General features: G+C 47.7%; 1 long non-coding RNA gene across 3 annotated transcripts in view; it reads right to left on the reverse strand.

The window, feature by feature from the left end:
• Positions 1-19,849: 19,849 nt before the first annotated feature.
• The window catches only part of LOC109373864 (uncharacterized), a 7,002-nt gene continuing 1,685 nt past the window's right edge, over positions 19,850-25,166 (reverse strand). For all 3 annotated transcript variants that reach the window (XR_002122305.1, XR_002122304.1, XR_002122303.1), the window contains 3 exons: positions 22,834-23,151; positions 21,918-22,006; positions 19,850-20,351 (listed from right to left, as the gene is read on the reverse strand). This is a non-coding gene — a long non-coding RNA (uncharacterized LOC109373864). The remainder of the gene's footprint in view (positions 20,352-21,917; positions 22,007-22,833; positions 23,152-25,166) is intronic.

Consider the following 25,166-nt stretch of genomic DNA (forward strand, 5'->3'; position numbering starts at 1 on the left):
ACTATTTTTGTATCATAACATATCAACTCCTAGATGTGTTGATTTCTGGAGAAAAAAAAAATGATCAGCACCTTGAGACAGGCGATGAGTGACCAGCAGGTGTTTCCCTCCCTGAAGGAAGAGCCTAAATATAGAAAATTCGGCTGTGAGAATGGACTTCATGCAGTTCCGTGATGTGAATGTCAGCAGGTTTTCTTCCTGTGCTTCAAGTACGCTGCGTGTGGAGTGGAGCTGTTTGCCGGATGTCCGGATATCGTGTAGTTTCCCACTCCGGACTCGGCTGGCCGCCTGTTTCTGGGTCATTTGGCACCTGTCTGCCCACACCAGCCTGTTGGAAGGGGCCCAAGGGAAAGACCACAAAGCTACCACTCGCCAGGAACAACACGCGGCCACTGGGACTTCACAGGATGGGACTCGACCCAAGGGGGCAGGCGCTCTCCCCTGGTGGAGAACACAACAGAGAAAAATTAAACTTGCCCAGGACCCACGAAGACGTTCCCGGAACTTGGAAAACAGCTTCCAAAGTTAGAAGGAATGTTACTTCAAATGTGTGTCCTAATCCCAAATGAAAATCAAATCACAGCCCAGAACATAATCTCCAACGTGACTTTGAAATGCTTCCGTGTACATTCTTGAGTTTTTTTGGCAGGTTTAAGTGTTTATAGGGGAAATAATTTTGTAATTATCCAAAAAGGTTTAAGTTCAGCCCCAAATAGTCCATTATCGTTTAATTAAGAAGAATGATTATTTTCCATCCCAAGGGGAGATGTTATAAGTTTGCAGTAAACCCTGTTGGTTAAGTTAAGCAGAATCTGAAGCTCTTAGGTTTGCCTGTAGAGAAGGAATAGAAACTAATTTGAGGTAGGGAGGAGACAGAGCTAAGATGACTGATTTCAGGCAGGAGAAACCCCTCCGCCAAATGCCCTAAGGTGGGAGGTCGTGTGGCCTTTCAGAGGTGGTGTATGATTCCACCCTACATCAAAAAACAAAGTGTGGTGTGAAATATTGGGTTGTCAGAAAAGTCACGACGCATTTTTGCAACGAAAAACACAGAAAAAAATACGTCATGAGTTTTCCCACAACCCAATATGTGGCCGAACTCGGTGTCCACTGGATGTCTCATTTGTCTAAAAGCAGAGCCTCTGAAAAAGTTTTAGTGAGTTTTAATAACAAGCTCACTGCCTAGAAGGTAGCCAAGCTCTAAGAAGAACCGACACTGCTAACAACAGGCAAGAAGAAGGGTGTTTACAGGCCAAGATACGGGCACAGGTGTGCTCATTGTTACTGGGCTGTTATTGCCTCTAGGTTCTCTGAGATAAGAAATATATGTACATATAGTAACCCATGTGTATACACACATTTATGTTTCTCTATATCTGTCTTCTCTCTCTCTCCCTCTCCCTCCCTCTCTGCCTCTCAAATCATGCGTTTATACTAATACCTCTGATCCCAACTCAACACCACTGGGTTCATTTTAGCCTTCTCTAGGTAAATACATGGGAAAAGCTACCAGTGTTATGGAAATGACAGCAAAACTAATTTTCCAGAACCCCCCAGTTCATCCTATAGCCCTGGGGCTCATGGACGTGCCTCAGGGGTACACCTCACCTGAGCTCCTTCTGCAATGCCGTAACTTAAAACAGGTGTAGGGGCTCAGCCTCCATCACAAATAAGTAATCCATCTTTGCCCTCTGTTTTGATCATAAAGCCAAGGACACAAAAGAGAATTAAAATGGTCAAATGACTAATGTCGTTTCTCCAAGTGTTATGGTTGCCGAAGATTCAGATAAATTAAGATGCTTATACTATGCTGAACTTTATTTCTAAAATTACAGTTTGTTGACATTGAAGCTCTACCAATGTCACAGCAAGTAGCTGCATTTCAGGTGAAAGCGATGCATGTAATTTGAGTTCACACTTCAGTAAGGGTGTGTGGGAATCCCAGCATTCAGATGCTCATGTGATGTGCTGCCTACTGTGTGCGGCAAGCCAACGTGAGGCTTAGCAGTGATGACCCCAAGACGGTGGTAAAACCGCAAAAGGCAGCCAACTTCTCCTGCTCCTCCTTAAGAGTAGTAACATTTAGAAGCTTTCCCATTGCTACACTGGTTTCCGAGACTGGAATTTTCCCTGAACACCCTGCTTCCTTGTCCTGCCTCTTACTTTTCCCGAGGGAACTGGAGTGACCCGGGTGGGAATTCGGGGAAAGCAAAGCGGTGTGCACGGCCACCCAGCCCGTCCTGGCAGCACAGAGCAGAGGTTCTGGCGGGCTCCTCCCAGCCCCTGCTTTCCAGGTCCAGAATCCCAGCTGAGGACGAGTGCTGTTCCATGCCTTTCCCTGTGTTTAAGCAGGTCGGTCTCCGTCTAAGCCCGCCGTGGCTGCACACCTACGCCATGCTCTGGCCCGGGGTGCTTTGGGGATGGCAAAAGACACAAGCCCCTCGAGGCTTCTGTGAGAACAGGCCTCGCAGGTTCGGGTATTGACGGTTTCCCACAGGTTTAAGACAGTCCAAGTGAGATTTGACCTTGGTTAAATCGTTGGTCAAAACAGCTCTGGGCTGTTTTTTCAGTAGGAAGGATGGCAGGCTTGACCTTGACCGAGCCTGGCTACCACATCTTAGGAAATGCTCCCAGGCTGTGACAGCCTTAGCAAACTTGGGGTGGGGAAGGGGTAACGAGCCAGAGCAGCCCAGGGCCTGGGCCTTAGGAAAGGTGCACCCCACCAGGACTAAGCAGGTGCATCAGCCAAACATAAGCTGCGTGGGCGATTGTGGCTTGCTGGCTGCTACGGCTTAACCTTGAGCTATGCAGACGCCGCTGACATTTAAACAGGTACAGCAGTGACCAGTGAGGCCAAGGCTGGGGGAGGCTCCCTGATCTTGACTTTTGTGCTTTTAAACTGGAAGGCAGCTGAGCTCCGCACTCACCGTGAGCGTTAGCTCCAGCTTTAGAACATGGGGGCTGGGCCTGGGGGGGGGGTCGCAGTGGGCAGTGATAGATTCATGTCACATGCCTGGCCCATGAGGAAGCCAGAGGGACTGAGCCTTAATCATGTGGCTCTGGATACGTTCATTACAAAAGCTCTGGTCCCAGCTTTAGATTTCAGAGACCTGAATGGACTCACCTTCAGGAGGTGGTGGGTTTCTAGTAATAAACACGTAAAAACACAGGCATCTCTTATGGAACAAAGGCTGTCCTTTTGGGTTAAAGAAACAACTCAGTGAAGTTGTTACAAATTCAAAAGCTGGAAATGCCCGTGCCTCTAAAAATTGTATTTGCTCAGAAAATCAGGAAGAAATCAGAGTGACATTTAAAAAAAAAATGCTTTAGGCTTATAGCCAGAGCAGGAGTGTGGAAAATAAAAATAAAATAAAGCAGGCTGGGAGGATTAAACTAGACTGAGAGAAATTTCTTACAAAGATGGGCAAAAGGGTGGGACGGTAGCAGACATCCAAAACAGTATGGACGGAATAACAGGTCTAGGGTCCAAGAAAGACAGATATAAGCAGGAAAGAAGGTGCACCGAGGTCTAACTGCTGTTACGGAGAATGAGGAAGATGTTGATGTGAACAGATTAGAAAGTGGGAGAATCCAAAATCTAACAGTCTGCCCTCTCAGAAGCTGGGCTGGGAAGACTTCCTTTTCTGGGGAGTCAGGAGGGGGCGCTTAGAGCATCGGTAAGATCAACTGGGGGACCACCATTAATGGTTGGACAGATATTCCAAGCGGTTACAGAAAATTTGAACGATTCAAGCGAAGGTCACCCAGACCGGAGCAAAATACTCAAAGCAGCCTCCTTAGGGGCATTCCAATGTGACACAGGTCCCGGGACGGCCTGCCATGTGAGAACAAGGCTCAGGAACGGGGACTGTATGAGAAGGTGCAGCCACAATGCCCCGAGCCAGAAGGACAGTCACAGATCGAGTCCAGGGCAGGCTGAAATACACGTCTGGTGGGGGACTATCCCCTGGTGGAACGACCCCCCTCAGTAAGGAAGATGAGGACTCTGAATAGTGGATGGTTGTCACAGACCTAGGACATTTGAATTTCAATTTCCTCACCCTGGCAGCCTCACAAGGCAGTGTGTGGAGGAACATGTTTGCAAAACAAAAGCCACGAGGAAATAGAAGCGAAAGCACCCAGGCCAACCCCACATGCATGAAAGAAGGAGAAGGGGCCTTTCAGAAAGTGGCTTAAACCACTGGAAACACAGGGTCCTCGGGAGGATAGCAGAGGGGAGCCCAGGCCACCAACCACTGTGAGGCCTGTGAAGGGCGTGCTCTCAGTGAAGCAGCCCAGAGCGTGGGCTAAGTACCAAAGTCCCCAAAGCAGAGGTTTCACTATGTCGGGTAGAGAAAGACCTTGAACAGGCCCAGGAAAGGGTCTGACACCATCCAAGTGTAAGGTCTTCCAGAAGGTGATGACGGGCGTCCCATTGTGCAGGTGGGCTCCCCTGACGAGGGGAGCACAGCACCGTAATAACGTCCCGATGGCAGGTTTCTCCCAGTCGAGTTTAGCACAGAGGTCAAGCTCTTGAGCCAAGTGTCCCAGACTGACAGACATCTGGGGGTAGGGGGTGAAAGCCAGGTTGTGTCCATCCCACCCTTTGTTTGCATGCAAGGCTGGGCACTGGCCTGCCTCACTAAGGCGGGGCTGTGACCTAGGTGCTCTGACATCCCTGTCCTTTTATATAAGTCTCAGACTCTTTCAAAGAAGCACACACGAGAGACCCAGGCAACCTGCTGTGGCCTAAGCCTGCCTCTCAGCTGCGGATGCACACTGAAATCACCCAAGGAACACTGAAAAAGTACTGCGGCCCGGGTCTCACCCCAGAGAGGCTGAGCGAACAGGTGTGGGCTGTGGCCTGGGTGCTGGGAGTTGTACACACTCTCCTGGTGTCGTGGGGCAAACATTCACATCCGCCCAGAACCTCAGAAAGTGACCTATTGAAAATGGGATCTTTGCAGATGAAATTAGTTAAAGATTAAGGTGAGAGCACCGTGGATGAGGGTTGGGCCCGAAGTCCAATGAGAGGGTCTTTGTAAGAGAAAAGGAGGACCACAGAGGCCAGTGTGAATTCAGAGGCAGAGACGGATGGACAGGGCCACAGGGAACACCCCGCTTTCCAGCAACCGCCAGAAGCCAGGAGAAGGCCCCCCCAGAGCCTCCCGAAGGAACCAGCCCCAACAACACCTTGATTTTGAACTTCTAGCCTCCAAAGCTGCGAGAGAACAAATTTCTGCGGTTTTCAGGCCCTCAATTTGAGGTGCTTTGTTAGGGCGGCTCCAGGAAACTAACCCACCAGCTGACTGTGCTATGTGGTGAGGTTGGCAACCCTCACCCCTTCCAGGGGGAGACAGCCCAGTGGCACGAAGAGCCCATGGTCTGCCCACACGCCCCATCAAGAATGTCTGTGGCTGAGCCCGGAGGAGTCAGAAACCTGGGAGCTTGATTTTCGGCCTTTAATTTCTTTGACTTTTAACTCACAAGGGCAAAAAAAAAAAAAATTTAATTCCAACTTTGATTCCTTTGGACTTGCCCTTCTTTGAAGTATAACTTGCAAGAGACCTAATCTTCTGACGTTATTTTATCCCCAGAAACTTCTTAATGAAGACAGGATAGCTATTCAAATACATGGCAGCTTACTGCTGCCTGCTAATTTTTGGAGGATCTTTAGGATGCCATTTGATCCCCCTGCAGAACCTCTGCGAGACGATGTCAAATAACACGGTCAGGTATAATCTGAGAGGGGAGATAGAAGGTGGAGTGAGTGCGTGGCCTTGGGGAAAGCGTGACCTTGAGTTGGTTTAACTCATGCTCTGTTCCTACTGATTTCCGAGCTGCCTGGGAGCAGAGTGCGTACCGCTTTCCAAGTCCCTAAGAGAATCCATAAAAGACGAGTGCCTGGCGTGGGGACAGCATCACGCCAAGGTGGGAGCAGACCTGCCCTGACGAAATGCTGGTCTCCTCTCCTGAGACATGGGGCTTGTCTGGGGTTGCCCGTTGACCCAGCAGGTAAGCCCCGTGGGTAAAAAGAACAGTACGCTGGGAGCACGGAAGCCGCCCTCTGGCCTGTTGAAGAGGGTTCCCCATAACACTCCTCAGCCTTAGAGCAAGCTCTCTGCAGCCAGTGGCACCGGCCCTCACTGCTATATTGCACAGAGTCGCCCACCGGAAGTCTACACCCTGAGGGTCCGTCTTCCCCTGTTCTCCCCACCCAGACCAGAGCCGTAGGACAGGGTAAAGCATGCCAGCTGGGCACAGACTCAGTCCCTCTCCAGCCTGTGCCAAGTCTCGACTGCAGGCAGGGAGCTAGCAGGCTGTGTCCTGAACTTGGCCCGGTCCGTCATGAAGGTGATATTGAGGTCTCTATCTGCTGGCTGTTTTATCTCAGTTTACTGTTATTCATAAATCAGGAGGGAAAGGAGTGCCACTTATTGATCCTGAAAACAAATACTGCCGCCCTTCACCGAGGGCTGGCCCTGTGCCTGGGTGTTACAGCACTGTTACTATATTGTTGTTTTGAGTTTTCACGGCTGCTCTGGCAGGGAGGCAGCCTGTCATTACCATTTCACAGATGAGTACACGGAGACACAGAGAGGCGAGGTAACACCACCCCCACCGCAAATGGAGGAGCCGAGATGGAACCCAAGTAGCCTGACCCCAGGACCCTCAAGTTAATGTAAGAAAAGCACACGTGGAGAGTACTAAAGCCATGTTTAGTTTATGTATTGTAAATCTCTAATACATATGAGTATGACATATATAACTATGTATATGTCTATTCACTCACACATGAGTTTATATGTGAGTGTATATGAATACATATATATCAGCATATATATTCACAAGTCTTTTGTTACATATATTATATATAGTAAATATATATGTGCATATGTGTGTGTATCTAGCAATTTCTCTCACAAGAACTTATTCTAAGAAATAGTCAAAGAGCTGTATAAACATAAAAGGCTGTTTAATGCAGCTTCGTTATAATAACAGAAAATGGAAACAATTTGAAACCCCAAACAATAGTGGATTGATTAAATACATGACAATAGAGTCATCCAACAGCGAAAGGCTTGTTTAAAGGGAAACAAACAAGACAAACAACAGCCATAAGGATTTGGGTTTTGGGAAGCAGGCTGGTGAGTTGGTAACAACCTCGCAGGGCTGAGGAAACTTAAGCAGGGAATGAGAAGGCTAAGAATCAGGTGCACAACCCCCAAAGGTCTGGGAACTGGGGGCAGCAGGGGCATCTAGAAGCGGGGTGAGTTGGGGGTATAGAGCTAAACCGAGGAGAATTGGGTAACAAAATGCTTCTGCCCCATCAGGCAAAGATGGTCTGGAGAGAGAAAAGCAAAAGCGCTCCTCCCCGCACCGCACCCCAGGCTTCATGGAGGGCAGGGCCCCTACTGAAGACAGGAAGTTAAGTGTGTGTTTCCGTCCTAGATGCGGAGACCCCGTTCCCTTCCTCTAACAGCTCTAAGGGGCTGCAGGACCTCAGCTTCAGGCAGGATGCTGGAAGCATCCCCTCTGGAAAAGGCCTAAAGCTATCAGCAGTGGGAACGCCCTTGCATGCCCAGCCACCGGAGGAGATTGACAAAGCCGGAAGGTTGGGATCTAGTTTCACAAAGAGAAAAAAGAGGTGACTTTGGCAGGAAGGCTACTGGCCCATGTGTGGCTCTTGGGTTACGACTGCCACTGTGTCCTCCAACATGGGCCAGTGTGACGCTCCCCAAATGAACACGATGAGAGCCAGAAGGAGGGGATGGGATGGATGAAAAGTTCCATAAACAGTGGTGGAAATTACACCATATCTAGGGACACAGCCCAGAGCCATGCTGCCAGGGAGAGAAGATAAGAGTGAAGCCGTTGGTCTGTTAGCACAGGAAACAGCATGGGTGTTGGTGACAACGCACCAGAATTAAAGGGACCAGAATTCAGAAGAAACGTGGCAGGTGTGTGCTCTCACAGGGACATTCCTTTTAGATCACAGGAGGAAATGAATACACCAAGGGGACGAGTACCATAACTCAAGTGGACCAAAGGCCAGCAGACGGGGAGAATTTGAGATTTGTGGAGAAGAGATTTTAAGGGGATTCTTACTCGTTCAATTACTATTTGTGACCCTCTGCTTTTGTTTTTAATGCATCGGCTTGGAGGGATTGTGACCAAATGAAGAGCACAGATCACAATCGCTGGTCTGCCATTAGCACCCAGGGGCATTTTTTCTAGCGCGCTGGGGAAGAGGTAGTTACGCTCGAGCTAGCAAGACATCGCCAGGAAAGCTGTGCAGGCAGCGCTTAGCTTCAGAGGTTTCCCCAGGACTCTCACAGTAAGGATTCAACCAGCAGAAGCCAGGGTTAAGGGGCGCTGTGGATGGAATCGTGTTCCCCCAAAGATAGCCTGATAGTCCTAACCCTTATACCTGTGAACGTGACTTTATTTGGAAATAGGGTCTTTGCAGATGTCATGAAGAAGTAAGTTAAGATGCACCCACGGCGGAGTAGGGTTAGACCCTTTACCCAATGTGACCGGTGCCCTTGTAAGAAGAGAACAAGAGACTACACAGACACACACAAGAGAACATGGTGTGTCGAGGGGCAGAAATGGGAGTGATGCACCCACAAACCAAGGGACACCAAGGATTGCTGGCAGAGTTAAGAGATGCGTGGAACAGATTCAACCTCTGAGCCTTCAAGAAGGAACCAACCCTGCTGACTTCTGTCCTCCAAAATGATAGGGGAATGAACGTCTGGTCATTGGGGTGCTCTGTTTCGGGACAGGAAGGAGCTCAGAGGTACACCCAGGACCAGGATGAAATTCCCCGTCTCCCAACCCTCTGCCCGCCACCTGCCTCGATTCACTTGGGAGCTTGTTATCAATGTTCCTCAAGGGATGTGGGCCACATAAAACAATTGCTCCACTCGAGAGAAAATGCTGAAACACGTGGATTTAGAGAATGAGATATAAATGAAACCATGCTCAGGCATTCCAGCATTGACTAAGTGGTCCGGCCAGCTCCGGGCATAGATTTTTTTTTTTAACTGATGTTTAAATACAAGACCAAAAGCCCTGTGACCTGATTTTCAAAACTCAGTATTGGCACAGAGGGAAGTAAGCCTTTGTTTTTCATTCGTGAGGAAAATTTCTCTGTTCACATGCAGCTGAAGAAAATGCACGTGGACCCATACAATACCTATTTCCCAAAGCCCTAGCTCTGGCTCTCAGCTGTGCTCTACTGCTTTTCAATAAATAGCATGTAGGCCCATCATGGCCATATGGTCCCTAAATAGCCACGGCTCTGTGGAATTTGTGCATTGTGGAGCACAAATTGGTTCTTCCTTAAATTTCTTCTTAATTAGATACCTCTTATCTGGATGCAGCACAATTTCTGCCTGTTTCCCTGGGGAGACCCTATAGCTATGCTAGGCATTGAGGGGGCCCTCTCTGCCGCCTGTACCCGGACTCCACAGGTTAGCTCCCGCCCAACCGCCGATCCAGCCAGGTAGGACTCCTGCCGTCACCTGCTCACAGCACCCGGGGAGCTGGGATGGAGGGTGCTAAGTCGGCTTCTGCCAGAGAGGGGAGGGCCTTCCCAGCAGCTGAAAAGAACTTCAAAATGAGCCTCAGAACCTGCCAACCATTTTTATTTCTCTTTTTATTTTACTGTTGTCCTAGCACTTTGTTCCACAGAAAATCTTAGAAGCCCTGAGAAAAGAACTAGGATATGATAAAAGAATGAGGGAGAGAAGGGAAAAGGAATTGGGGCAGATTTCCAACAGTGGAAGGAGGTGCTCCGTGCCACGCATGTGATTTTTTTTCTCTGTTGTCTGAGCATTTCAGGGACAGGTCCATTCCTGAGAACAACAGGAAATAAATAACTTCAGGGTCTAATGCACAGCTTTGAGTCATGTCCACGGGACTTATCCTGAGCTGGTGAGTAGGCCCTGCCATCCTCAAGTCCTCTCCACAAGCAGGCTCTCTAGGCAAAGACAAGAGCTTACTGGAGATAACTGGTAGGAACACTCAAACTGTGGGGGTGGCATAGGGCGCCTAAGTGTTTGCCATGACTCCCACCGCCAGCCCCACCAGGCTCCACGAGCACCCGCTTTAGAAACTGTGGGGCCTGGATGGTGGCTGAGCTGCAGAAACGCGGCCAATCTGCTGCGCTGGGCTGGTACTTCGATGGGAGGGCTTGGGAGAACTGTGATCTGCTCCCCGGTGGGGGGCTGTAATGGTGGGGGCTGATTGAGGCACCTGCCATGGCAGGGCTAGGGTAGCGGGCAGCCATACCTTGGCATAGACCCCCCAACATTTGATCTGATACAAATGCATGAGTCGAGGAGGCCAGTTAGCTCAGTTGGTTAGAGCACAGGCTCATAACACCAAGATTGCCGGTTCGATCCCCACATGGGCCACTGAACTGTGCCCTCCAAAACTAGATTGAAACAACTACTTGACTTGGAGCTGATGGGTCCTGGAAAAACACACTGTTCCCCAATTAAAAAAAAAAAGTAATAAAAGATTTTTTTTAAATGCATGAGTTTTCTTTGGGCCAACATCTTTGGGATGTTGAAAAGATGGCTGGAAAGAGCCAACTTTACGGGCACCCACCCTTTGAGGCCTTGGGGACCTCAGCTGTGAGAGATTGTGGGGTGGAGGCCTGGGGCAGCAGCTGAGGAAATCTGCAATAAATTAGCAAAGAACAGGCCCTCCAAAGAGCTGATACCTGGAGTGCAACAAAGAACCTGCATTTGGACACCTGTCATGACCAAGAGCATTCACGGTCAAGAGAGAGCTACAAAGAACACCTGCAACCTAGAGGGACGTTTGCTCCTTTCTGCTTGTCCCCTCTGCCCTGACCCCCGAAGTCTCAGGCAGGAGGGGTGAGTAACAGAATCTCTCCCCTCCAGGCTTGAGCTGGAGGAACTTGGCAAACCCTGGTTACGAGACGGAAGGTTTCACATTAGACTGGTCTGCACCATTTAGTCCCAGGAAGGGAATCGTTATTACCCACATGAGCCTGTGGCAGCTGAGAAGACCGAACGGTGGTGGCTCTGCCCGGAGGAGTCATGGAGGGCATGGGAGAGACACGCCATGGAGCAGGATTGGAAGCACGGACAAGGAAGACAGTTTATGATGGTTGCCCTTGGGGTTGGCCCACTCCACATACGAGTTACAAATCTAAGGAATCAACTTTCTTAAATGACCTAACACCCCCAACCACTGGCCCCTGCTCAATGGCGGTACCCAAAATTCCACAACAATTGTGTCTGCATTATTATTATAAAGCCAGAGAGCTTCTTGCCTGGGAAATGCGCATCGCTCTGGAAAGGACCCCTTCCGCTCTAATGTAAGGCGGCTTTGACCAGGTCCTTCCTGCCAGTGAGAAGGGGAGGGTGTGGGGAGGCTCAGGCTCCATAAGGAGTAACTGCTATTGGGATGGAAAGGCCGGAAGAGCGAAGGGGCCGGCTAGACCTCAGCCCCGCCCCTTTTGCCTTGAGCTGGCTCCCATGAAACCCTGAGAAAACCTGCGTGTGTATGTGTGTGTGTGTGTGTGTGTGTGTGTATTGTAGTTCTTAAAATCGCACGTGTCCATCCTCCAACTGTTTTTCTATGGTCTCTGCCGTCACTGTTAGTTTAGATAGTAAATGCTAACTATTAAAGTCAAAAATAGAATGGGATAGAGAAATGCAGGAAATAAGGAAAAAATCTTCGATGCAGAAGCTCAGGAGTGGAAGCTTCTGTTAAGAAACCCTAATGGGCTGATGTACTGTAACTAGAGAAGCTCTGAAAGCTCCTTGCAGATGGGAAGGTTCCGGATAATCGATGGAGCCCAGCAGAGTGTCCAAAAATAGGCTCCAGTGCACACAGGAATGGATCATATGATAATGGGGACATTTCAGTCCAAGGCGAAAAGACAGGCTTAGGAGATAATATTGGGACAACTGGTTAGGCATTTAGGGGGACGGGGAAGTCATCCTTACTGCAATCTTAATACCAAAATAAATTCTAGATGTGTGGTGGTTTACAATACAGTAGCAACTAGCCAATGTGTGGCTATTTAATCTAAGTTAATTAAATGTAATAAAAGTAAATACTCATTAGCCACATTCCAAGTGCTCAAAAACCACCTGCAGCCAGTGACTACCATACTGGACAACACAAAACATACCCATCATCATGGAAATTTCTATTGAACACAGCTGCTCTAAATGGTTCAAATGTTTAAATATAAAAACTTACCTTCTTAAAGCACCAGGAGACAAATAAACACAAATTTAAAAATCTTGGGATGGAGAAGTATCTAAAATCGACTCAAAAACCTAGAAACCAGAGAAAAATTGTTCAAATCATGAAGTAAAAATTAACATTTTTCTCTGTATGAAAAACGACCTCAGAACCAAAGTTTCACACAGTGAAAAACCCAGGGGAGGACTTCTAACCCATAAGCAGATAAAGAGCTAAGTTCCTTAACAAAATAAGAGAAAGACAAATACCCTACAGAAAAATTAAAATGTGTCAGGGGATGGCGGGGCAGGCATTTCATAAACCAACGATATAAATGGCCCACAAATATATGAAAAGCTGTTTAACCTAACTTATAATTAAGGAAATGCAAATTAAGTAAAGATGACACCATCATTAAATGATGAAAGAGGCCACTTTTCAACTATTATTGGCAAAAATTTTAAAATTCGCAGGCATCATGAGCTAGAGTGTGAAATATTTGGTAGGTTCATACATATAGACTCTGCATATATGCAAATAGGCATACACAGGGGACGTATGTGACTCTTCTAATAATTAGCCCAAGCCAGTGGCCCTGGTGGGTGGGGTCAGAGTTTTGTTTTTCTCTTTAGAACTTTTGTGTTTTTGTTCTTCACGCATGCATTCACTTATTTATTTTAGAAAGGAAATAGTTTCAAAAATTGATAAAGGTGCTGTATAAATAAAAAATGGTCATCACTTCCTGCCTAAGCTGAATGCCCAAAGGACAGTACGCGCCGCGTACGGTAGACAAAGGGACCAGGATGAGTTTAGGGGCTAGAAGGTGAAACTCGGCCCCAGCACACATTGAAGGCAGGACTGCGGAAGCCACAGCGCCCTGTCCTGATGTGTCAATGTCAAAACGCCAGGCCAGGTATCACCTAACTGCAGCCACCGGATACTTGGCGAGAGGGCGCAGCTCTGACTCAGAGAAGCATCCGGTTCCAGGGAATTTTGTCATCAAGAGCAAATCATGTGACGCCCCCGTGAGAGAAAGCAGTGGGAAACTGAAGCTGGTCCTGGCTCAGGGCTTCACCTAGGTTTTTCTATGAACCAGAGGTGAACTCAGGTGCGAGGCTCCTGAGAGGTGCAGAGCAGGCTGTCGGGGACTGCTGTGACCGTTTACACTGCCGTGGAGCGCGCGGTTCCGGGGACAAGTGGATGTTCTCTTCTATTATAAAACACCGCCCCTGGGACCTTGGCACAGAAGGCCTCTGTGGGTCTGGAAACTCAGCTCGGAGTAGACGCCTGGTCTGGAGACAGGCGCTGCTGAGGACGTAAGCCGAAAAATGTAAGCCGACAAGTGTAAGCCTTATTTTGTGCCCCGTAGAAACAACAGAACTTCAAGGATAAGGGAAAATGTTTACATTTTTCAAATTCCCCAACATCCCACCACCTTAAGTTAACTCATTCTATTTTGGCCTTTTGTTTTCCTATCTTCCTTCACGTGGATATATATTTTTCACGTTTCTAACTAAAACATATGAGGTCTGACAATTAAGTTCGCAAACTCATCCTAGAAAAAGTGCTACATACCTCATTGCTGAATATCACTATGGTCACCTTCAAAGTACTCCCCTTGGGAAGCTAGGCACCGACACCAGCGCCTGGTCCACCCTTCAAAGCAATTTTGGAACTCTTTTTCTGGAATGGCCATCAGAACTATCACTGTATTACTCTTGATGTCCTGAATGTCACCCAAATGTCTTACTTTCAATATTTCCTTTATCTTCAGGTAAAGAAAAAAGTCATTGTGGGCCAGATCAGGTGAGTAGGGAGGGTGTTCCAATACAGTTATTTGTTTCCTGGCTAAAAACTCCCTCACAGACAGTGCCGTGTTAGCTGGTGCATTGTCGTGATGCAAGAGCCATGAATTATTGGCAAAAAGTTCAGGTCGTCTTTTTCACTCATCTTTTTCAGCACTTCCAAATAGTAACCTTGGTTAACTGTTTATCCAGTTGGTACAAATTCATAATGAACAATTTCCCTGATATCAAAATAAGGTTAGCAACATTATTGCAACAAGTTCCCAAACTTAATTGGCAGACCTCGCAAGTATGAGCTCAGCTGAAACAAATTGGGAGTTGAGGCTCTTACATTCTAAATCTGAACCTGCCACTCCACAATCTGCTCTCAGGTTCTCCCTCCTCCAATCTTGTCGGCCCTTAGGTGGCCCTGATGCCACCGCCAGGACCTCCCCAGCTTCCCTGGGGTCCCAGGGTAGCGTCACGGAGACAAGTATGTTTGGTTAGAGAACCTCTATAAGCATTTCTGCCTCCAGACATCTCCAGCACCTTGGTGACAGGTGATACAAGAGCTCATGCTGAGCTCAAAGGAGCGACCTTCACAGAGATGGGTCCATATTGCATCACTTTTCCAAAATCTGCCCAGTTCAGTCCCCATTCCCCATCCCATCACCACAGGGGCTGGTCCTTTGGAGGCAAGATGGAGAGGTGTGCCTGTAATTGTTCCTCTTCCCACATCTTGTCCCCTGTAGGACCTTTGCTCTATTCTGGCCAGTCGGCACTGGACAGCCCCATGGGGTTCAACACTTAGGCCATAGGGCTGCTTCCCGAAAGGACATGTGGTTCCCTCAAGACCAGCGCTGGTGGATGGGGCTGCAGAACAAGCACAGCGAGGCTGGCAGCCCTGCTCCGACCCCACCTGACACTCGTGCCTGTGGGAGGACCCAGTCTCCGCACCTCCCACCCAAAATGAAAAAACCCACATCTGGACCCAGTGCATGTGCAAGAAAGGTAGATTTTACTGATTTCCCATGGAAAGAATAGAATGCCATACATTTAGTAAAAATCACACGTCATGTAGTAAAATTTCATGAAATGCCCCCCTTAGTCGTGTTGTTTTTCTCTCGAGGTTTTAGGCCAGTCTACCTATCACTGCGTCTCTCCCTCTCCCCACCTCTTCCCACTGAGCCTCAGAAAATCACCATTGTCGTCAGAGGCTTTTCGGCTCTCTGCCTCTGTAAACGTTTACTCCCTCTCTTCAAAACAAACTAATGACCCTGTCATTTGCTAAAACTCAATCTTCTTCTTCTCCTCAAGCCTGTCCCTGGAGCTTCCGCTCACCCTGCCAACGAAGGTCAAGGTCACAGGGCAGCTCAGGTAATGAACACATGAACCTGGGGGAAAGGAAAGCGGGAATCTGGCCCAGACCCTTGGGCCGCAGACACTGAAGCCGACGTAAAGTGTAACTTACCTCAAGCCCACGGGAGCACACCCTCGAAGTGAGTTAATTAGTGATGAGCAAGTATTCACTTACCTCTGTCCACCCTGACCGCCCCGAGAAGGAAGTGGCTTTCCTATCCCATTTACCGCGGTGTCCCCAATCTGCGGGTGCTCAGGAAACATTTGTGGACAGGTTAACTGGCCCCATTTTTATGCTAACCCCCAACTTAGCCTCTGAATGTATATATCTTGGAAAATAACATAAGATTGCAGAGGGCATATTTAACCTAAATTCAGATGTATTTTGAGTTTGAGATCAAATGTAAATTTATTTATTTATTTATTTTACAAAGAAACATTGTAATTGCATGTGTGTAAATTACATTAGTAACTGATGTTACTAATAAGATTGCAGGTGAGGTCAATACCCGGGAACATAATCATAATACTATATGTAGTAGGTGTTTTGGGGGCTCCGTTCTACAGGAAAGGAAGCCAAGGGCTGAAGATGAGGAAGAATGCGCCCAAGCCCTACAGTTAGCAATGGCAGGGCCAGGATTGGAATCAAGTGGACTGGCGCCTGCAAGTTCCGCTTATGCTTAGGCTGAGTGGGTCTTTGCGGAGGGCGGTGGACCAGGCACTGTCCTACTGCTTCCTCTGCCATTGACCCCTGGGTGACTTGAGGCTAGCTTTAAGCCTCTGCTATCTCATCCGTAAACAGGAGCCGTCTGCAGGTGCTGTGTGCAGGTCTGGCGTGCTGACATCACACACAAGGGCTGGTTGGGCCCATCATCGTTTCCAGAAAGGGCGGTGTGGGTCAGAGCGAGCCAGGCTGTGGTCCCGTCTGCTGGCACCTCCGCACCCCAGAGGCGGGTGACCTGCCCAGGGCCAGAATTGCTGTCAGAAGTCAAGGACCATGACGTTCTACTCCAGGTCTGGGGGGCAAGAACTGGCTAGAACACCCACCTCGCCCCACCTAGGACGTTTTACCCTGTAAACCCGGGAGTGACTTTGTGCTTGTCGTAACCAGGCCAGGCGGTACAGCATAAGGGCACAAGCAGAGCCTTCAGGGTCCCGGAGAAATGCCTTTTCGGGGGAAGAAATGGGGATTGCATTCATTTCCAAGAAACTTTTAGAAACTGCTTCGGTTTTCGTAAATACATTGGGCTTCCTAAAATAGGGCTGCGGTCTAAAATGTTTTAGAGAGAAATCTAATAGCAAGGATTAAAAAATGCAACAACAAAAATATTTCCACTAACAGCTATGTAAGTTGTAAGGCCTCATCCCTGTGCCATCCTGGCTAACCAGAGAGTTTCGGTGGGCAGGTCCACGGCAGCCGGGCTACTCGGCAGGCGAGACCAATGGCTTCCCCTGGGCTTGTAGGAAGTGCAGCATCTCAGGCCCCACCTGAGATCTACTGAATCGGAAATTGTGTTTCTATGAATCCCAGGTGATTTGTGTGCACATTAAAGTTTGAGACACACTGACCTACAGGTGCTGTGATCCACCTGACATTTTTCACATCAGGCAACGGAAGTTCAGGCGAGGGAGTCCTTTACTCCAGGTGACAGGAAGTTGGTGGCTGTGCCAGGGGAGCCCCACCTACCCCACCCCCCACCTGAGGCACCATTGCTATTCCTTCTTCTGCCTCAACGCCTCCTCCCCAGTTCCGAGACCCTCTTCCCCTTCCTGTAGCCCCAGAGATGGTCAGAGGATGAACAGCGGAGTGGCCTCCAAAGCAGCCAACTGCCAGGGACACAAAACACCCTGCAGAAGAACCGGGGTGGAGAACACAGTTCCCAGCATCCTCGCAGGGGCTGCTCGGTGTCTGGAGAAGGGTGTGGAGAACATGGCGGTGCCTTTCCCTTTGCGGTAGCCTCACCTCCCAAACACAGGTGGATTTTCTCTGTGGGAAGCTCGGGTTCTTTGGTTTCCCTCTGGGAGCCAGCGGGAGGGATTCTTGGACCGTAGGGATGTGCTGGGTTTGAAATGTCGGTGAACTGATGCCTCGGAGAACAGCCCTTAACCAATGAACTGGTGGACAAACACCTCTCTTCCCCACCCATGGGGAGCAGAGACCACTTTGAGCTGAACCCTATGCCGTCTCTTAGTGGCCCCGGGGGGCTGAGCCCCAGCTGCCTCCAGCAGCACCCTTCTCAGGAGCCCCCCCCCCCATACTGGCTTCCTCCTTTTCCTCATCTTGCTTCCCAACAGTCCTTCTGGGGCTTCCTGGGATCACCTCCCAAATCAATGCCTTGCACTCAAATCCTCCTGTCAAAGCTGGCTTCTGAAGGCTTCCAACTGAACGGGGTCGGGGGCGGGGAGGCGAGAAGCCCAAAGATGGTCACCGCACTGTGTTCTGAGGAGGGTGGTTTCCAGGTCCTTCTAGAGCAGCGGTTCTCAACCTGTGGGTCGCGACCCCTTTGGGGGTCGAATGACCCTTTCACAGGGGTCGCCTAAGACCATCGGAAAACAAAAAGATATTTACATTACGATTCATAACAGTAGCAAAATTACAGTTATAGAGTAGCAACGAAAATAATTTTATGGTTGGGGGTCACCACAACATGAGGAACTGTATTAAGGGGTCGTGGCATCAGGAAGGTTGAGAACCGCTGTTCTAGAGCTTTAGTTTTGCTGAGTGGGAGATGCAGGTTTGGGACAGGGCTGAACTGCCATGAAGAAGAGACACAAGGGCTGGCTCAAGATATCCCCAAGGCACCTTTTTTTTTTCCCTCCCCTCCTGGGACAGCCTAGCTTTGCATCTACATACATTAAACATTTAGCAAATACTGGTTTGGAGGGGTGCCAAATTAGTGTCCTTCTAAGCCACTCTCCAAGCTCTGTCCAGCGTTGTGTGATGCGCAGTAAGCTCTCCTTGGTTGCACAGCCGCTTCAAATACTTGGCTGCTACAACATACCAATGACATTTAGAAATGCGTTGCCAACGGTTGATGTATACTGTTGGCATATTCATACAATTCCTGTTTCCTCGCTCCCATGGGCGTCAAAATAAGAGGCTCTGTATTTACTTTGCTGCCCCTTCACTATGTCCTCACAGGTCCCCACAGGGACAGCTGTCGCCACAGGCAGGATTAAGGACTCCCTGACTTTGGTCCCTGTTTTCCTGTGATTTCTCATGGTCTGTTACCACTAGAGGTTTGCTGTTATGACAACGTCTTCTGGAGACCCCACCCCAAGTAGGCAGACCCCTCTAATGCTACCACAGGGGTCAGCAAACTCTCTGCACGGGGCCTGGTCATGAGTAGTTTAGGCTTCGCAGGCCAGTGTGGTCTGTGCCATGTAACTACCCTGTGGTGTGAGAGCAGCCAGAGGTGACGCACGCAACACCAATGGCGTGGGTGTGTTCTGATAACATTTTATTGAGACACTGACATTTGAATTTTGTGCAACTTCCACCTGTTATGAAATAGTCATTTTTTGACTTAAAAAAAAAACCAAACATTTAAAATATAAAAAATAATTCTTACCTCCCCAGCCTTACAGAAACAGGCCACGGAGAAGGTTTGGTGCACAGGCTATAGTTCGCCGCCCTCCAACCTGTGTTCTGATGGGCTCTCTGCGCTCTGGGTGGAGGGAAGGAGGGAAAAGAACTATTGGGCTGTCAGAAAAGTCATGACGTATTTTCCTACGTTTTTTTGTTGCAAAAATGCAGCATGACTTTTTTTTCCAGGGTAGAGAACTACTGTATATTATACATAGTTCATGTATATTCTTTTTTTTAATTTTTTATTGTTAGTTTCAGGTGTACAGAACAATGCAATAGTTATCCTTTTCACCTTCACAAAGTAACAACCCCCTCTCCCCCTCTATTGCCCTCCCACCCCGATATCATGCTTATCTATTACAATTCCATTGACTCCATTCCCACTCTCTACTCCACGTCCCGTGACTATATGTATATATATAATTATAGTTGACATACAATATTATTCAACATCAGCTTCAGAAATACAGTGCGGTGGTTCCGACAACCCAACAGAATGGGAGGGAGGTGTCAAAAAGGAAAGCAAATGTCCACCCACGCCTTCCCTTTGCTCTCTCTCCTGCCATGGTGGGCAGAGCAAAAAGGCCCCAGCGGAAAGTAATGCAGGTGTGGCACGGGCCTAGGAAATATTTAAATACCTAGAAGGTATTATATTTAGAAGCCCTATACCCATGCTTCTTGCTTTTTAATTTCCCCCAAAGTGAAGCTAATAGGGAACCTCATATACAGAGGGTGCCAAAAAAGTGTTTACACATTTTAAGAAAGGAAAAAACTGTATTAAAATTATGCTGATGGGAACCACTTTGAGGACCTCTTGTAATTGCAGAAGTCAAATGTGACTTGTATTCATCTTTTGTTATCGGTATATATGGAGAATTACAATTTTAATACAGTTTTTTTCCTTTCTTAAAAATGTGTATACATTTCTTTGGCACCCTCTGTATTAAGAGAAAAGGGGAGCTTTTATGCAAAGGGAGCTAAGATGGGGGGAGGGGAGGTGGGCGAGCCAGTGAACTCAGACCCCAGCCCAGTGCTAGTGGGATTAGGGGGTGAGGGGTGGCTTCCAGGAACACCGTTTGACAACCTCTGTTCTAAGGAAAGAAGGAACCAAGTCCAAACAATTGGCTGCTGTTCCTTTTCCAAAAGCGGTCTTATGTTCCTGGCACATATGCGGAAAGTTGGCCAGCATGCTGTATACCAAGTGTGCCCTGGGTCCCAGCAGGGCACGTGCCAGGGCCTCCTCTGCAGGGCACGCTCTCACTCTGGGCAGAGTGTGGCGGAAACCACACACGGGAAGGGAAGGCATTCTTGTTAGCCAGAACGTTTTGCTGGGTGGGTTACAGCTTAGCAAAGCATCCATTCACACAGCCCAAAAGCAGTGCCTGGTGAGAACAGGAGAGAGCAAGGTTAGGATGGGGGAAAAGGCTCTTCAGTTACGCAGGAAACTGTACAGTAACCATGCACATGGATCCGGATATGTTCTGTAATGGATGTGTCTTCTGTATCACAGAAACGGTCCCTGTGATCACGCTGATGAAATAGTCCATTGTGTTTTTAGAATTAGAAGGGACTCTGCTTAGCATACATGGAAGGCTCTTGTGCTTACACTCAGAAAAGAGAATCGGGCTTTAACTCCTAGGTGTGTCACTTCTGGCAGAGACTTGGACAAACCACCTCCCTGACCTACTGAGCAAGGTTTTAGAAGGTTAAACGAGATAAGGTTGAAAGTTGCCGGGCCAAGTACTTCGCAATTTGATAAATATTTAAACTAAATCTATATTTGGAAACCCAGTGAAAACTGAAGAACAAACCGACAATATTTTTTTTGGTTGCTGTCATTCTCTACATTCAGAGAGCACATGAAAAGAAACAGTTGACCAAATGTGGTAAATCCTCAAGTTCAACAAAACTCCCAAAGATATTGTAGCAGATAATCTAATAAACAAACAAAAAGCTCAAGTGCAAAGATGTTTTCAAAAATACATGACAAATGTGATGAGAGAAAGTCAGTAAACATTGCAGGGACCCTCCTTTTAGCTGCCTTAAATCTGTTCTAATCATTACTTGGTTTTGTCATGATCTGGGAGATGATTATAAAATTTCAAAAGTCTCTGGAAACTACTCATTTGCATGATTTCTCAACGTCTAATTTGTTCATCAGCCAAAGCTATGCGTATAAAACCAGCTTTTTCATCAGCTCACAGAATGTGTAGAAGCAAATTAATCTTCCATTTTATGAGAGAAGGATTCATGCACTCAGTCATCATGCCTTTTGCACTTGTGGCACAGAGGAAATGATTTACACAATTGGGGTAGCGTGTGTCTCTAGAATCATCCACTTTAAAAACAGCTTCAAATCCAAGGTCGGTGTGCAAATGACAGATGCATTTTCACACCCCAGTAGCTGACGTGAACACGGGCCAGTGTTTTCACGGCGTGTACGGAAGAGGGCTTGAGGAGGCTGCTAGGGGCATAGGGGTCTCTGACTTTTACCTTCATTTGGAAAAGAGAAAGGAACAGCAGCTGGCTCCGCAGAAACATTAGGGCAACAGTTGTTGTATGGCTATTCCTATCAGGCAAGGGGCGGGGTGTCCATTACACAGAACCGGGGCCCGCACCGCCCTCTGCTCCGGGCTGCCTGACACCTCCAGCCTGTGGTGTCTGTAGCCATGTTGAGTTTCCCCAGCCCCCACTCCCTACCCCCATGTGGGCTCAGGACTTGGTAGCTTTCACAGGCTAAGTTCTGCTCCTGGGTCGTTTCAAACAAATAGTGCAGGTTAGATAAGTGACGTCATTGGTAGGGCCTCAGTTTTCTCGTTGGTGTATGAAAGGACTCTGAGGACCCTTCATAGAGTAAATTCTATTAAATTCTGTGACACCCTGAGACTGCAGCCTTCTCTCCACCACAAATCTCAGGAGCGGTAACCCTGGCTTGAAAGCCGACTGACCTTGGTGGAGCTGAGCGTCCCTCTGACACGCCGCTCAAAGGACTTGCCCGGTCCAGCAATCCCACCTCTGGCTACAAACCTGCAAAGAACTGAAAGCAGCGTCTCCAGGAGATATTTGCACACCCATGTTTGAAGCATCCCAAGTGTCCGTCAACATATGGATGGGTAAACAGAATACGTCCTATGTGATATATATATAACTCAGCCCTAAAAATAAAGGAAATTCTGACACAAGCCACAACATTGAGAAACCTTGAGGCCATTATGCTAAGTGAATAAGCCAGTCATAAAAAGACAAACATTGCATGATGCCACTTGCAGGAGGTCCCTGGAATGATCACATTCGTAGAGACAGCAAGTAGGAAGGAGATTGCCTGAAGCTGCGGGAGGGGAGAATGGGTGTTACTGTTTAATGAGTATATTGTTTCAGTTTTGCAAGACGGACAGAGTTCTGGAGATTGGATGCACAACAATGTGAATGTACTTAATACTACTGAACCGTACACTTAAAAGTGATTGAGGTGATACAGTTTATGTTACATATATATTAGTTTTTTTAAAAAGGACTTGCCTTTGAAGAACCTAACCCTCTGCCTGGGCCAGACACCCAATCTTGCCAGCTCTATGTTGGCCTTAAAGCGGGGATGGGGGCGGGGGGGGGGATGTCTGTAAACTTGGGCAGAAAAACATTTACATCTTTAATTTCACTAAGCTCTGATTGAACTATAGTATTTCCTTCTATCATGAATGCAAACAACAGATCACAGAAGTATTAGCTGTCTCCGAGGCTTTGTCACCAAGATAAATCAGATGGTTTCCTAGCACATTCAAATTACAAATATCTTAAAATATTGTTTATAAGTAATTCAAAGTTATGGTAGTGAGTAGACTGGCTACCTGTGAAAGCGCACCTTACCTGGCAAAAGGGATTCTGTAGGTGTGATTAAATTAAGGATCCTGAGAAGGGAAGATTATCCGGGATCACCCAGGTGGGCTCAGTGCCATTACAGGGTCCTTCTAAGATGGAGGCAGGAGGGTCACAGAGATTTGAAGATGCTGTGCTGCTGGCTTTGAAAATGGAGGAAAATACCCTGAGCCAAGGAATGCAAGTGGCATCTAGGAACTCGAGAGGCCAGGAAACAGATTCCCTTCTACAGCCTCCAAAGGACCACAGCCCTGCTGACACCTTGAATTTAGCCTCGTGAGACCCATCTCCGACTTCTGTCTTCCAGAACTGTAAGATAAAGAGTTGTTTTAAGCCACTAAGTTTGTGTTAATTTGTTACAGCAGCCCTAGGAAGTTGATACAACATGGGAGGTCCAGAATGGATTTGCTGAGCAAAGACTCCCCAGTGGAAGGCAGGATGAGGGTTTTGCTTCCATGCTGGTCTTCTGAGAAAGAGTACTTCCTCTCTGTCTTTACTCCATAACAAAGTTCACAGAACAGGACTCACTCCTACTATGCAGTGATATTGTATCCTATCCTATCCTATCCTATTTATTGATAAGATTGAATGCAATCCATTAAAAATTCATGACCCATAGAATTCATCTCTGTGTAACAATGCCTCCTTAATTTAAGAAAATATGGCGATGGACACGTTTTGGCCCCTGGGCTTTTATCCAAAGAGGTAAAGCGAGTGTTATAAAGCATCATGGTTTGGGGCATATTTCATCCTGGCAATTCAAGGTTGCTGAGACTGTGAGGGGAAGAGCAATTGTTCTCAGGAGAAAAGAAGGGGCTGAGGGAAAGGTACGTGAAGGCTCCCCCGGCGGCCATAACCAAGGAACTTCTGAGAAAAGGAAAGTCCAGTGCTCAGTGTTAATTTGCCTCCGTCTATCCTGAACTCTGACTTCCCCCTGCCCCACCTTCTGTTCCCCCTAAAACCCCTAAAGCTTTGTAAGTGTCTTGAAGAAACACCCTCATTTTAGTGGCACTTGGAGAAATAAAACTTGGATTCCATACAGAAATCTTCTGCACTTTCAGTGGGATAGTGAAAATCTTTGTTAAAGACCATATGTAGTCCATTAAATTAATTTTAGTTATTCAATAAATATGAAAATGTTTTTTAAATGACTTTAAGCTAAACAGTACTACTGCTCATTTTGTTTACTTTGCACGCAAAGAAGATATTGCTTTAACCTTACAAATGAGCACTGGCTGACTTAAAAGTGTAAGTGTAAAAGAAGCATTTAGAAATTGTGTTCACCTGTGTTTCTGTTTTCCGTCACTTTGGGTCAGGGTCCGTGGGGCCCTGTGCTGAGGTTCTGAACAGGTTAGCGGTAGGTGACTTATCACATTACACAAAGCTCCTGAGTTCCGAATGGCAACCCGGCCCCGGGGCGTGTGGTTTGGTCCAAGGCTGGTACGGGCAACCCAACCCGTTTCTTTTGAAAATTCTTCTCCTTACACACAGGTGTAGGTTCAAATGCAAGTACCATTACACTTAACACCCCCAAATAGTAAACAGTAAGTGCACATTGGACAGTGGCAGAATTTATTAATGTGTTATAGGCAGAATAATGTCCCTCACCCCCCAAAGATGTCCTTGTTCTAATACCTGGAACTTGCGGATACATTTCCTCGCATGGCAAAGGGGAATTGAGATTGCAGATGGAATTAAGGTTACTAAGCAGATGACCTTGAAATTGAGGAATTATCCTGGAGTATCTGGGTGAGATCAATATGATCAAAAAGGTTCTGAGAAGTCGGGGAAGAACGCACAGGAGAGGGCCAGAGTGATGTGATGTGAGAAAAAACTCAATGCACCTTTGCTGGCTGTGAAATAGAAGGAGAAAAGGGCCACACGCCAAGGAAAGCAGGCGGCCTCAAAAAGCTGCCACGGGCAAGGGAACGGATCCCACACAGAGCTCACACAAAGGAACGCGTCCTTCCCCTTGAGTTTAGCCTGCCAAGACCCGTATCAGGCTCCCGACCCACAGGACTACAGGGTAATTCATACACTTGTGCTGTTTATGCCGCTGAGTTTATGGCAGCAATAGTAAGTAGTAACGCTGTGTCAGAAGATGAACCATGGCCACCGGGAGATGACAAGTGGAGCCAATGCGGGAACTGGACCCTCTCTTAAGGGCACCCTTATTCACAGTAAATGCTCGATAAATGATGAGTCAAGAAACACAAATATCTCTCGCACATATACTACAAGTCTCATATGTTTTTACAAGGTTCAAGGATCCCCTCTGTACCAGTACCTATTACTATAGAACAGCGGTTCTCAACCTGTGGGTC

The sequence above is a fragment of the Hipposideros armiger genome, unplaced genomic scaffold (assembly GCF_001890085.2).
Source record: "Hipposideros armiger isolate ML-2016 unplaced genomic scaffold, ASM189008v1 scaffold_17, whole genome shotgun sequence".
Classification (NCBI taxonomy): Eukaryota; Metazoa; Chordata; class Mammalia; order Chiroptera; family Hipposideridae; genus Hipposideros; species Hipposideros armiger.